The following is a 13,245-nucleotide window of genomic DNA, read 5'->3' on the forward strand; positions in this document are numbered from 1 at the left end:
CTCTTTCTCTTTTAGATATATAATTTCTTCTTACTGTGTAAGCATTCATCAATCCCTATTTTACTATTTCTTTAAAATTAGAAATGAATATTGAATTTTATAAAATGTCTTTGGGGGATATTTCAACTGTATAGTTTTGTTCTCTTTTGACCTTGTTATATGGTAAATTATATTTTGTTATTTTATATTATGCTATTTATTATATATGGTATTATGTTTACTAATTACATTTATTATATTAGAATTACATTATAATTAAGGTAGCATTTTGTTTCAGATAGACAAAACAACCAGTGGAATAGGAAGCATCTTAAAATTAGATGCAAGAGCATAAGGGATTTGAGATTAAAATAAAGTTGACATTTTGGATCAGTAGCCAAACTTATTCAACAAAAGTGGGAAAATATGGCTATCATTAATAAATTCTAGATATAGCAACTAGTTAAAACTAAAAAAATCATGAAACTGTAAAAGTATCAGAAACCTGGGAGACTTGAAATAAATTATTCATGAGGAACACCTTTCTAAGGTACAAAGAAAAAAGGATACATTTAATTATATAAGAATTAAAATTTTCCTCATGGCAAAATGCACTACAAAGGTCAGAAAACAAGCAAAAGAAATTGGGAAATATATTTAGAAATAGGTATGCTCTCTTTACAACTTTTGAGAAAAGCACATGTTTCTTTTTCCTTTAACCTGTTATGTGGGTATTAACCTATAATGTAAGTGCATGGTTCCTTTCCTTTAACCTGTAACGTGAGATTTCTTCTGTATGGTAAGTGCATGGTTCCTTTCCTTTCATCTGTAATGTGAGTGTCAACATGGGGCACTGTTTCCAAGCACAGACTTTGGATGTTCCTGTACTGGTCCCATCACTGACCATCCACAAAAACTTGCAAATGTTGCTTTACTTTCCTGGGGGTTAGAGTCTTAGCTAAGAAATGGAAGCAAGATAGAACCTTCCCCCAGGGATAATAGAAGGTTTAAAGGAGTAAATATGTAAATGACTTAGGATAGTGCCTAGTACAAGAGAGATCAATAGAAGTACTTATCAATTTTTTAAAGAGACAGATGAAAGAAATAAAATGTGGAGATTTCAATCTATTGATATATATTCTTGACATTAAACTACCTTTTCATTCATTGGATGACCTAACTTGTTCATGCTTTTTCTTACTCTAGTGAACCTGAGTAGCTAATATCATAGCTTAAAATGTTTGCTTTTATATTTACAAGTAAATTTGACCTGTAAATTTCTTTTCCTTACAGTCCTAATCTATTTTCAGTATTAGGATTATATAGACTTCCTAAGATGAATAAAGGAGCATTCTTCCTTTGCTACTCTCTAGAAGTTTTTCTTTATTAATACTGATGTTATCTGTTTAATAGAAGTTTGATAGAATTCCCCACCCAAACGTTCTGGGTGGGTCTGGTATTTTCTTGGTGAAAGATTGTAAACTATTGACTTAATTCCTTTACTGGTGAAAGAACTCCAGCTATATACTTCCTCTTGTGTCAGTTTTGGTAAACCTTAGGAGCTAGGAAATTGTCCACTTTACATAAATGTTCAAATTTACTGGCATTTCATATATTTTCTGTTTGTACTCTCTGCTATAACGTTGTCCTGATTCTTTCTGTGTATTATTTACTTATGTTTTTGTTTTGCTTAATCAAAGTGTGTTTTTAAAATCTTTTCAAAGAGTATTCTTTTGACTTACTAAATCACCTCAATTTTATACTTTTTTCTGTTTTATTAAGTTCTGCTCATATCTTTATTATCTATTTTTTCTGTGTTCTCAGGGTTTATTGTTCTGCTCTTCTGATGTCAATTAAAACACTTGGTTATTAATTTTAATAAATATTTTTAGTTATAAATAGTTGCACTTTTTGAAGATGCCAGCTTAGTTGTAAGTATCTAAGGGTCAGCACCTCCACATTGTTGCTGGCCTAAGCCTTAGTGCACCCTATAGCAATGTATATATTGACATTTTTTCCCCTCGACTTTCTGTGTTTTGCTACTTCTCACTTTTCTTTGGAGAGAAGCCCTCTGAAATATCCTTTAGTTATTTTACAGCCAATAAGTCTTTAAAATATGTGTATTTTTTAAAGATAAATCTACTTATATAATTAGGCAGAAAATCTGATTTGCCATATTTTTAAAAACAGCATAATTTCACTCTTCTCCATGATTAATCTGCTGTTTTACACAACCTTTGAGTTTTTCGCTTTATCAATGACATGTACTTTCGAAATTTTTTAAAGAGCCTACCCACTCTTTGAAAACATCCTGTTCCTTGTTTCAGTTCTAGTTTTATGTCTATTTTCTGCCTTGCACCTGATAATTCCAACATTCAATGGATGGCCTTGGGAATCTAATTCTGGTATTGATTGTTTTTGCTGATTCTCTCCCATTGTAGCTGATTTCTTCATTATTGTGTAAATTTAGATCATGAGCTCATGTTTAGCTAAACTTTATCTGTGGGAACGCTATAGGCCTGGGTTGAAGGTCTACCTCTCCAGAGAGTGTTTAGTTCTGTGTTTGGAATACCACCCATCTGGGAGCATTTTAAAGTAATTTCTTACCTTCTGTTTGCAAGACCGCAAATAAATTTGCAACCCAAACACTGTGAACACAGATCTGGGGTTCAGAATTCTCAAGATTGCCTACCTGTTTCCTACCCAGAGCAGAGGCAAGAGAATTTGGTCTTAGTCTCCCTTTGCCAGCAGATATTTTCTTTACTGGCACACCCTTTCATTAAAGGTGAACCTAGGGATAGATAGGTTTAGTTCTAACTTCCCATCTAGGAGGGATGGAGTCTTATCTCCTGCCTCCCATGTGGTCATGGCCATTTTAACAACAAGTCTCTGTGTCAGGTCAGGTGTGTCATTAAACTATGGCCTGTATTCCAAATCCAGACAGCTGCCTATTTTTTATGGCCTATGAGCTATGAATAATGTTCACATTTTAACTGGTGATATTTTAAATGTTTACTTAAGTACCTAAATAATATCCTCAATTTTGCCTCTTTGGTCCACAAAGCCTAAAATATTTGCTATTTCTCTCCATAAAAACAGGATTACCAGCTTCTGTTCTAAGCTATCAAGATCTTCAATCCACTCTTAATATAGCTATAACTCTCACACATGTACCCCCCTTCTTTCAGGGGTCCTGGAAATTTCTACTGCACACTTCAAAAATCAGACATGCACTTAAAAATAAGTTGTTTCCGTTTCACCTAGCATACCGAACTCTTTTCTTTTAGGAGAGTTTTTCAAGTAATCTTGCCCACCATATTCTTCAGAGCTTCATTAATAATGGCAAAAAATTAAAACAACTTAACATTCAACAAATGGGAATTGTTCATAACAATTATAGAAGCACATACAGTAGAAAACTATAAACTGTTCTTGAAACGGTGAGACATAACTAGTTTTATTCTTCGAGAACTATGTTTATTTAGGTCTCTTTTGTTTAAATAAGTATATTTCTGTGTATGTATGTATATAATCATGTATTTATATACACATACATTATTTACATGATATATTTATATAAATATGTGAAATACATACCTATACACATACCTTTGATTTATATTTGTCTACATACACAAGAATATGATTATATATATCATATATTTATATACATTGAACTGAAAAGTGGTAGTATACATATATACTGTGTATAAATGTGTGTATATGTGCATGTGTAGAAAAACGGGTTGAGAGATATGTAAGCATGATTTAGACAGGGTTCAAGATTTTAAAAGTAGTTACGTGTAGGTAGTGAGAATATGGCCCATTTGATTTAAAATATTGCATATTTTTACGTCAATTGTTATGAACAGGTTCCTACGTAAATAAAATTATAAATAGTTATACATACTTGTATGTGTAGTGTATAATTAAAATATATATACTTTTATATAAGTATTATATTTATATTATATAATATACTTGTCTTTTTAGTAATACATTATGTATTGTGTTATATAGAATACATTAAATATAATGTATTATATCAGATAATAATAATGATATATTTCTATATTATGATATAATTGTTTTATAATCAATATTACATGATATATCATATTAATACTGTGAACATATTAAACATATAAATACATTGCATTAGTCATATAGTTTGTGTACAATATATGCTATGCAAAAATACATGTTAATATAATACATAATTGTTATACATTCATAGAAACAGTAATATATTACATTCATACACCAATATAATATTTAATATTGGTATATGTATATTATATGTAATATATACATAGCTAATGCTCTTTAAAGCCATCTGCTACAAGAAGTAGAGTGAGACCAGGAGTATGGCCAAAGCAAATTCTAAAAATATTAGATTATTTATATTCACTTATATGTCATTTTCCTGGAATCTGCATCTGGCTGTTAGAGAGCACACACAGCAAAATCCCGATAAAGTGCCCAGGAGGACATGGGATCCTTTATTTACTGGGACCTCAAAGGAAACATAGTGCTATTCAGTCCCCCATCAAAGAGCTAAGAGCAGATCTTGAAGCACCCAGTAAAAGCCAATTCAAACAAAAAACTTTTCCACTTCAACTTGAAAAAGTTAAATTCCCAAGAGACCCCCTACATCAACCACCGAAGCTCATTTGGCAGTAAAAACAATAACATTCAGCGAACAACGAGAAATCTAAAACAATAGTTGTTTCAACAAAAAAAAATCCAGCAGCTAATCAGTGTCTTTCCTGTTTGAAAGAAGGCAGTGGGAAGTGGACAGAAGACCTGATAGGAAAGATAAAAAGAAGAGGAAAAGGAAAATAAAAGTTTCCAGTTTGACAATCAAGCTGTCTTCTGCATCCATTTCATCCCAAGACCACCAAGCCAGTGTGGAGGCGTTTTCCTCCTTTCCTTTTCGTGAGACTGATCACAACCAGCACTGCAGAGGCCATTAAATGAAGAAATGCTGTTGCATACATGTGTGAATGAGCTGTGAGTAAAGTACTGGAGTAGAGGACACCTAACTTGAAACGTCCTCATGAATGTCCATGTGGCTGAGCAGGAAGTTAACCTGTCATAGATGTGCTAAATCAGAATAGTTGGGTTTTATTTTATTTACTTTTCCCTGGACTCTGTTGAATGACTGTCATCTACAAGTTCAGGCTACTTTTTGCTGACGATTAATGCACTGGGAGAGCTGAGAGAAAACTGAATAGTAGGGCTGTCTTTTTCTTGACCAGTTCACCTTACTTTCCCAAACTCAAAGTCTTTCCCCTATTTCTTTCTCCTTTTTATTGTAGTAAAATGAACATAACATCAAATTCACCACTTTGCTCATTTTACAATTCACTGTACAATTCAGTGGAATTTAGTACTGTCACAATGCTGTGCAACTGTCACCACTGCCTAGTTGCAAAACATTTTCATCACCCCAAAAGGAAACCTACACCCATTTTAAGCAGTCATTCCCTATTTCCCTCTCTTCCAAACCCCTGGCAACCACTAATGTATAATATTTTCCGTGTGTATGGATTTGCCACTGCTGGACATTTCGTATAAATGGAACCATACAATATGTGGCCTTTCGTGCCTGATTTCTTTCACTTAGTTGCATCCATGATGTAGCATGTATCAGTAATCCATTCACTTTTATGGCTGAATTCCCTGATCCTGTTTTCTTCATACTGTTTGAATACAAACTTTAAAATATGCTGAGGGTGAAGCTCTGTTTTAATGGCACATCTATTAGGCCAATTCATTTAAAGAAGGTGAAAATGGAGATATTGTTGTGAAATGATAATCGTTGACAGGCCTCAGCTAATTTGATAATGAAAAGTTTGGGAAATGTTGCAAAAAGTTATTTGCTTTAGATTAAAAGCCTTTAAACAAGGATTCAGGAGATTGTCTTTTTCTTGCAGGTAACTTAAATGAGGCAGAAGAAACTAACTGCCCTTTAAAACAGATTTTGAAAGGATTTTATTTATTCTTAATAGACGAATGGGAGTACAGGTTGTTCATATCCAATATGGACTCCCTGTCCAAACATTGTTTATCATTCTAGCCACCACTATCGAATTATATTTCTTGAGACTAATGCAGCTTAACTCCTGCATACTACTTTTTAAAATTCATCTATCAAATCCATTAATACAGTATAAACAAGAGATGTTCATGTTTCAGTGCAGTTCAAATATCAGGTATAAAGAGCCCTCAGTAAGAAAAGGAATCCTATATCTCTTGCCAGAACGTGGTCAGCTCTGCGGTGCTTTGCTAGCTGAAAGACACTTTTATTGTTAAGAGGATAGAGGTTGTTTAAGAGGGATGAGAGGCAAAAAATTTTAAGTACTTGTTTGTGTTAAAAACAGTGCTAGGCTATCTCATACTCTATATCAGTCAAGGCTCACCATTTTACATATGTGAAAAGCGAAGTTAAAAGTGTTTTAGTAACTTATTAAAAGGCACGCAACCACTAAATTCAAGCAAGAATTCAATCCCAAATCTGTCACACTGAAGTTTGACCTAATATTGAGATTAATAAAAATAGCACTAAATTAAAAGTTCAGAGATATTTTTTATTTCGTACTCTTTCACTAACCCTCTTTGGAGATAAATCATTTCATTTATATGGGCCTTAGTTTTCACAACTATAATAGTTGGAAGTTTGACTAGGTGACCTCTGTGTAGTCTTCCAATTCTAAAATGTTCCATTAATTTGGCTTCCTACAATAATTGCCATTGCAATATATGCGTGCTGCCACCAAGTAGCAGTAGAGAGTACTAGTTCCTTTTTTAACCCTAGTGGGGAGTGCATTTTGACATCAGATTTATTCGTCAATAGTACAGCCTGTTAATATAACTGTAAAATAACAAAACAATCTGGTATTATTTCCTGTAAAGCAGAAGCTTTAGATTGTGTCTATGAATCGTATCAGAATCACCTGTAGGTTTTTAAACGTAGAGGAAATCCAGAACCCATTGAATGAGGATTTTCAGAGATGGGACTTGGGCATCTGGATTTTTGGGCTCCCATCATTTGTATATTTTATTTTATTTTATTTTTTGCCTATGTACAACATTTGTCACATCCTCTTGAATCTTTAGCAATTTCTGTTTGTTTTAAAAGTTTAGAATATTCCATAATCTTCACCTACTTTTCATAAGGCGTTATCTGTTATGTTTATTCACTCTTGTGCTTCTCCTGGTTAAAACTTCATTTTTTCTTTTTTTGGGGGGGGCCCTGCCTCATGGCTCGCAGGATCTTAGTTCCCTGACCAGGGATTGAACCCCAGGCCCCCAGCAGTGAAAGCGCCAAGTCCTAACCACTGGACCACCAGGGAATTCCCAAGACTCCTTTTTTAAATGACTTTTTTTCCCACTCTGATTCATTCCTGGGATCAGTTTCATGTGGGAACAGTAAACCAACCTTGCATTACTAGAATAAAGCCACTTCGATTGTGATATATTACTGTTTTACATACCATGGATACAGTTTGTGCTTTTATTTACAAATTTTGCATGCATGTTCAAAAGAGAAACTGGCCTATGATTCTATTCTTGTAATATTCTTTTTACTTTTGATCTGAAGCTTATGTTGGCCTTATAAAAATTTTGAGCAGTATATTATTTTCTGTTTCCTGGAAGGGTTTTATGTAAGATTACCAATATTTCTTCCCTAAATATTTGGAAGACTTTACTTGGAAAGCCATTTATCCCTGGAAATCATTTTCTGTAAAGGTACTTAATTATACAAACAACTTTTTGAGTAGATAGAGATTTTTTAGATATTTCTTTTCTTGGGTTAGTCTTGTTAGGTTGCGTGTTTTAAGAATTTGTAATTTTGGATGAATTTTCAAATTTCTAAATATAAAATTGTAATTTTAACAGCTTTATCGGGATGTAATTTACATACCATAATTTAACCCTTTAATGTATACAATTCAGTGGTTCTTAGTGTAACCACTAAAAGACGTGTGTAACCATCACAACCATCCAATTTAGATTTCTGTCCCCCCACAAAGAAACCCATTACACATTAACAATGTTTTTTCATTCTCTCAACCCTCTCAGCTCTAGGCAACCACTAATCTCCTTTCTGTCTCTACAGATTTGCTATTATGGGCATTTCATATAAACGGGACCATACAATATGTGATCTTTTGAGAGTGGCTGCTTTTCTTTACAGAATGCTTTCATGGTTCATCCATGTTGTAACATGGATCAATATTTCATTCCTTTTTGTAGCTGAATGCTATTCTATCGTACGGATATTCCACATTTTGGTTATTCATTTGTCAGATTGACATTTGAATTTCTTCCACCTTTTGTTTTTAGAAATATGCTTCTATGAACATTCACGTACAAGCTTTTGTGCAGACATAAGTTTCTATTTCTCTTAGGTATATATTTAGTAGTGGAACTGCTGGGTCATAGGGTAACTCTATGTTTAACACTTGCAGGAACTGTCAAGCTGTTTTGTAAAATGGCCGCACATTTGGTAAAATGGCTCAGACTGTACTTTCTATCCAAAGGTATCCAAAGCCACTTTAGATGCAAAATGTTTAAAGTTGACCTTTGCTGCTGCCCAAATCATAGCCACTGTGGGCAGTCTGCAAGATGGCATCTTAGGTTTCTCAGGAAGAAATTAGAATACACAAAGGGGGAAATAAGTGTACAATTACATAATGTAGATTTCATATTTAATTTTATGGGAAAACAATAATTAGGTGGCTTTTGGTTTTAACTGGAAATAGCCACTCATTGGGAAATAATTACTCGCTAATGGCCTTAGCGAGTCACTCTGGAGCTTCTCCTAGAACAAGAAAACCTAAGTTCTGCTCACAGCAGAGCACGGAAACGGTGCCCAGTGCTGGCGAAGCAGCACAGAACAGGGGAGTCGTCGCTGGAGGAAGCGGAAGACAGTGCAGCCACTCTGGAAAGGGGTTGGCCAGCTTCCTAGAAAGCGAAACTACATTGCCCACTTTTCCCCAATGTCACCTCTTGTGAAAGTCAAATCAGCGTCCCAGCAGGATCCTGACATTGACACGACTGCCCCTGTCATCCGTTGCCCTGGGAAGGCCCCTGGCGGCTTTCGGTCTGGGGCTCTTCCCAGTCAGGCGAGCGTTTGTGTACAGCTTCTGCGTGGACTTCAGTCTCCATTTCCCCGGGGTAAGTGCCCATGACTGCAGTTGCCGAGTCCTGCGATGGCTGCTTTTTTAGGAAGTTTCGCAGTAGGGGAGCGCCTGGCCTGAGCCCCGCGTGCCGGCCTCTGCCCATCTCTCTGCCACCTCAACCCCAGGAGGGAAGGTCCACGTGGACCAGCGCTCCCTCTGCACCTGCTGTGCCCTCGGTCCTCAGGGTCACAGGGCTTCCCCAGAGCACGGGCGGCGTGGGGCCCTCCCTGCGTCCTGCCCCACCCCCGCCTCATCCGGGCCCCCCGCCCCCCGTGGCTTTGGTGGGAGGGTCTCAAGGAAGGACCCCCTCCTCCGAGCCTACTCCACCCTCAGCCCCCACTCCCGACGCCTCAGCTTCCGTCCCGACGCCAGGCCTGTGGGGCTCCCGCAGCGGCAGCGCTGGGACTGCCGGGTTTCTGCAGTTCAGTTCGGACTCCATCTACCCGGAGTCAGAGCCCACAGGTCAGGGCTCGGCCCACGCCAGCCACAGGGCCACGTCGTCCTCTGCGCTTGTGGCCGACAGGCTGTGTCAGGAGTTCCCACGCCCCCAGCCCGAGCTCCGTTCGTTGGCTAGCGCGGGCCCCCAGAACACAGGCACCCAGTCCACGGACTAGAGCACCGGGCTATTAGAAAGGAACAGCCAGGTGGAAGGAGGAGGTGGGGAGGCGTGGGGCGGGGCGCGGGGCTTCCAGGCTGCCTGCAGGCACCCAGCCCGCAGCTCTCTGAACCCCGTGTTTACCGAGATTTTGTTCCATGAGCACGATTACAGCGGGGGCCGTGGGCAACGGATTCACGTTGCAACCCCTGGCCCTCTCCCCTCGCAGGAGGTGGGCAGGCAGGGGGGCTGTAAGATGCAACCCGGCCTGTGGCTTTAGGTTTAGGAGCTGTGTGCCTGGACTGGGGGCCAAGACCTGACCCCTTTCTCCCGTAATTCACAGCGCGGCTCCTGCTGGGCACGGAGGCTGGGGGACGACGGGAGGCTGAAGAGCGTGGCGTCCGCCTTCACCCCCTCTCTCCTCTCTTGGCTGAGCCCTGCGGCCGCGCGGGTTCCCAGTGGGCCCCCCCTGGGGGGCCTGTCCCTTCAGGTCCTCCCGGCTGCCTGACACCCCTCTGCCCCCAGCGTGGACCCCAGAGCCCTCAGCTCTTCCCACTCCTGGTCCAGCAGGACGGGGGTCCCTGCGGCACCCTGGACAGGCGGGCGATGGGCAGCCCGGCCCCTCCCGGGAGGCAGCCCCATGGGGTGGTGAGGGGGGCGGGCACTGCGAGTCACCCATGGTCGAGCGCATCACCTCGGTGCGTGGCGTGGGGCGCCATGGCTAAACGCATCTTGATGTCCGGGATCAGACCCAGCTCTGCCACCAACTGGCTGGGTCCCCGGAGGCCTGTCACTGGACCCCATTGTCCCTGTTCACCATCTGCAACGTGCGTGACCCGAGGACCCCCTCACAGGTGGTCGTGAGGGCTGACCGAGTCGGTTTGTGCGGAGGACAGAGAACAGTGAGGCCAGCAGATGAGGAAAGAGCTTGTCACTCATGGTTCTGGGCAGGGGCACGCCTTGTCCTCTAGGGCCTCCCAGGAGCACGAGGGTTCGGCAGGAATGAGGGGAGGGGTGGCTGGGGACTGGAGCCTGAGGTGTGGGTCCCCGGGAAGGAGCAGGCTCAGGATTGGCTAGAATGACCCCGGGGCTCCGGGCCTCTCCGGGGTGATGAGGGCAGGGGGACGGTGGCCCCGAGTGTGGGAGCCCCGTACAGAAGGGGCTGGGGTGCAGCCCTGCGCTGGCTGGTTTGCGTCAGAAAGTGACAGACGCGGTGAACGCGGGTACCAGGCCCGACCCAGGGCTCAGCGACAGCTCTTGTTCCTCAGCACAAACGCTGTCCCGCTTCGGCCGGTGCTGTGCCTTGCGGTGGAGGAAACCGGGACTCAGAGGACTGTGGGACTCCGGCCTCCAGGGTGGGGCCCGGGCACGTGGGCCCCGAAGTCCTCCGGAGTGGCAGGCACATGGAGTTTCGAGGCTGGGGGAGGTGAGGGTGTGCACAGTGGGGCTGCGCAGACTGCCTTGACACTTGAGAACCAGTGGCCCGAGGGACCACGGGGACGCCCGTGGAGGGGGGCGCCCAGGAGAGGCGGCCTGCTGGCGCGGGGCGGGGTCCTGAGTGCCGCCCCGCCCTCCCAGGGCGCCCTGTGCTCCTGCCCAGTCGTGGCCGGTGGGGCCGTGAGGTTACAGGGAGGCCAGTGCCCGGCACGGCGCCTGCTGCCCGCAGAGGCCTGGCATCCCTCGGGCTGCTTCTGAGCCAGGCGTGCCCGACGAGCCCCTGCGCCTGGCAGAGCCAGCGGGCACGCTACCCCAGCGCCCCTCCTGTCCTCGGACAGGCACGTCTGCTCAACCCGGGAGCGGGGCCGGGCGCGGTGAGTCCTGGGCTGGGCAGGGGGCGCAGCCTGGACAGGTCCTCGAGGCGCCCCGCCTGCTGCTGGCCCGGCAGGGGCCCCGGGGAACCGGCACCTTCCTCTGCGCCCCACGTCGCTCCCTCCCCCAGGCTGGTCCATTTCTACCTGTTTCTGCAAACCAGATAGACCCTGAAGGGACAGAAACTTAGCTCCGTTGAAACGGCTGAAGCTTAGGCTGTCACCTTGTCCTGAGGAGGGGCCTAACAGTTAGGACCCAAGGCCCTTTCTTTCCCACCTCCCTCATCTCGTCCGCCTCATCCACCTCTTCTCCTTGAACCCCCCCTCTGTGCCTCCGCCCCCCGATTTTACGGCCGTCTTCTTCCTTCAGAAAATCAAGAGCATCAAGAAGAAGCTGAGGACTTCCCTGTTAGCGCAGTGGTTAAGAATCCGCCTACCAATGCAGGGGACACGGGTTCGAGCCCTGGTCTGGGAAGATCCCACATGCCACGGAGCAGCTAAGCCCGTGCGCCACAACTATTGATCCAGCGCTCTAGAACCCGTGAGCCACAATTACTGAGCCTGTTTGCCACAACTGCTGAAGCCCGTGCGCCTAGAGCCATAACAAGAGAAGCCACTACAATGAGAAACCTGCTCACCGCAACGATGAGTGTCCCCCGCTCTCCGCAATTGGAGAAAGCCCGTGTGCAGCAACGAAGACCCAATGCAGCCACAAATAAATTAATTAATAAATTTTTAAAAAATTTTTTAAAAATAAAAAAAAAGAAGCTGAGTCTCCTGTGCATCGACTTCAACAAGAACCTGAACGGGGACGTGACCTTCCTGCCATTCACGCGCGAGGAGCTGGGTGCGTGCGGGCCCCGCGGGGTGGTCGAGAGGCGTCCGTGTGCCCTGCCTCCGGGAGGGCCTTCTTCTCCTGAGGCGCTCAGAGTGTTTGGGTCCCAAGCTTCTGGATCCTTCCTAGGGGAAGGTGGCAGTCTGTCTACCGAGATTCTGCCCCGAAGGAGGTTGTCCCTCGAGACCCCGCCCCGCCCCTGCTCTCTGTGATGTTTCTTTAATCTCACAGGGTCCTCCCGCACCTGACCCGGCGTGGGGTCTTGAAGGGCCAGGGCCTTGGCGGCTTTTTCAGCTTCTGTCCTCTTCCCCGAATGCTTTATTTTGAAAACTTCACACCTGTAGGGAAGTGGCAAGAATAGTACCAGGGAGACCCCGTGTGCTCCCCGGGCCCGGCCTCCCTACGTGGATGCCATGTGTGCTTTTCCTGCGCTGGGGCCTCTGGACGCATCGCCGGGAGCAAGGGCGCCTCCCGAGTCCCCGGGTGCAGGCCCCCCTCGGGAAGCAGAGCGTGGAGCTGTCCCCCAGCCGTCCCAATGGCGGTCTTCTTTTAAAAATTAATTAATGAATTTTTGGCTGCGTTGGGTCTTCGTTGCTGCACGTGGGCTTTCTCTAGTTGCGGCGAGCGGGGGCTCCTCTTCGTTGCGGGCACATGCCTCTCATTACGGTGCCTTCTTTCGTTTTGGAGCACGGGCTCTAGACGTGCCGGGTTCTGTAGTTGTGGCACGGGGGCTCAGTAGTTGTGGCTCCCAGGATCTAGAGCGCAGGCTCGTAGTTGTGGCCCACGGGCTTAGTTGATCTGCGGCACGTGGGATCTTCCCGGACCAGGGCTCGAACC

The sequence above is a fragment of the Balaenoptera borealis genome, assembly GCF_965194805.1.
Source record: "Balaenoptera borealis genome assembly, chromosome: 2".
NCBI classification, from domain to species: Eukaryota; Metazoa; Chordata; class Mammalia; order Artiodactyla; family Balaenopteridae; genus Balaenoptera; species Balaenoptera borealis.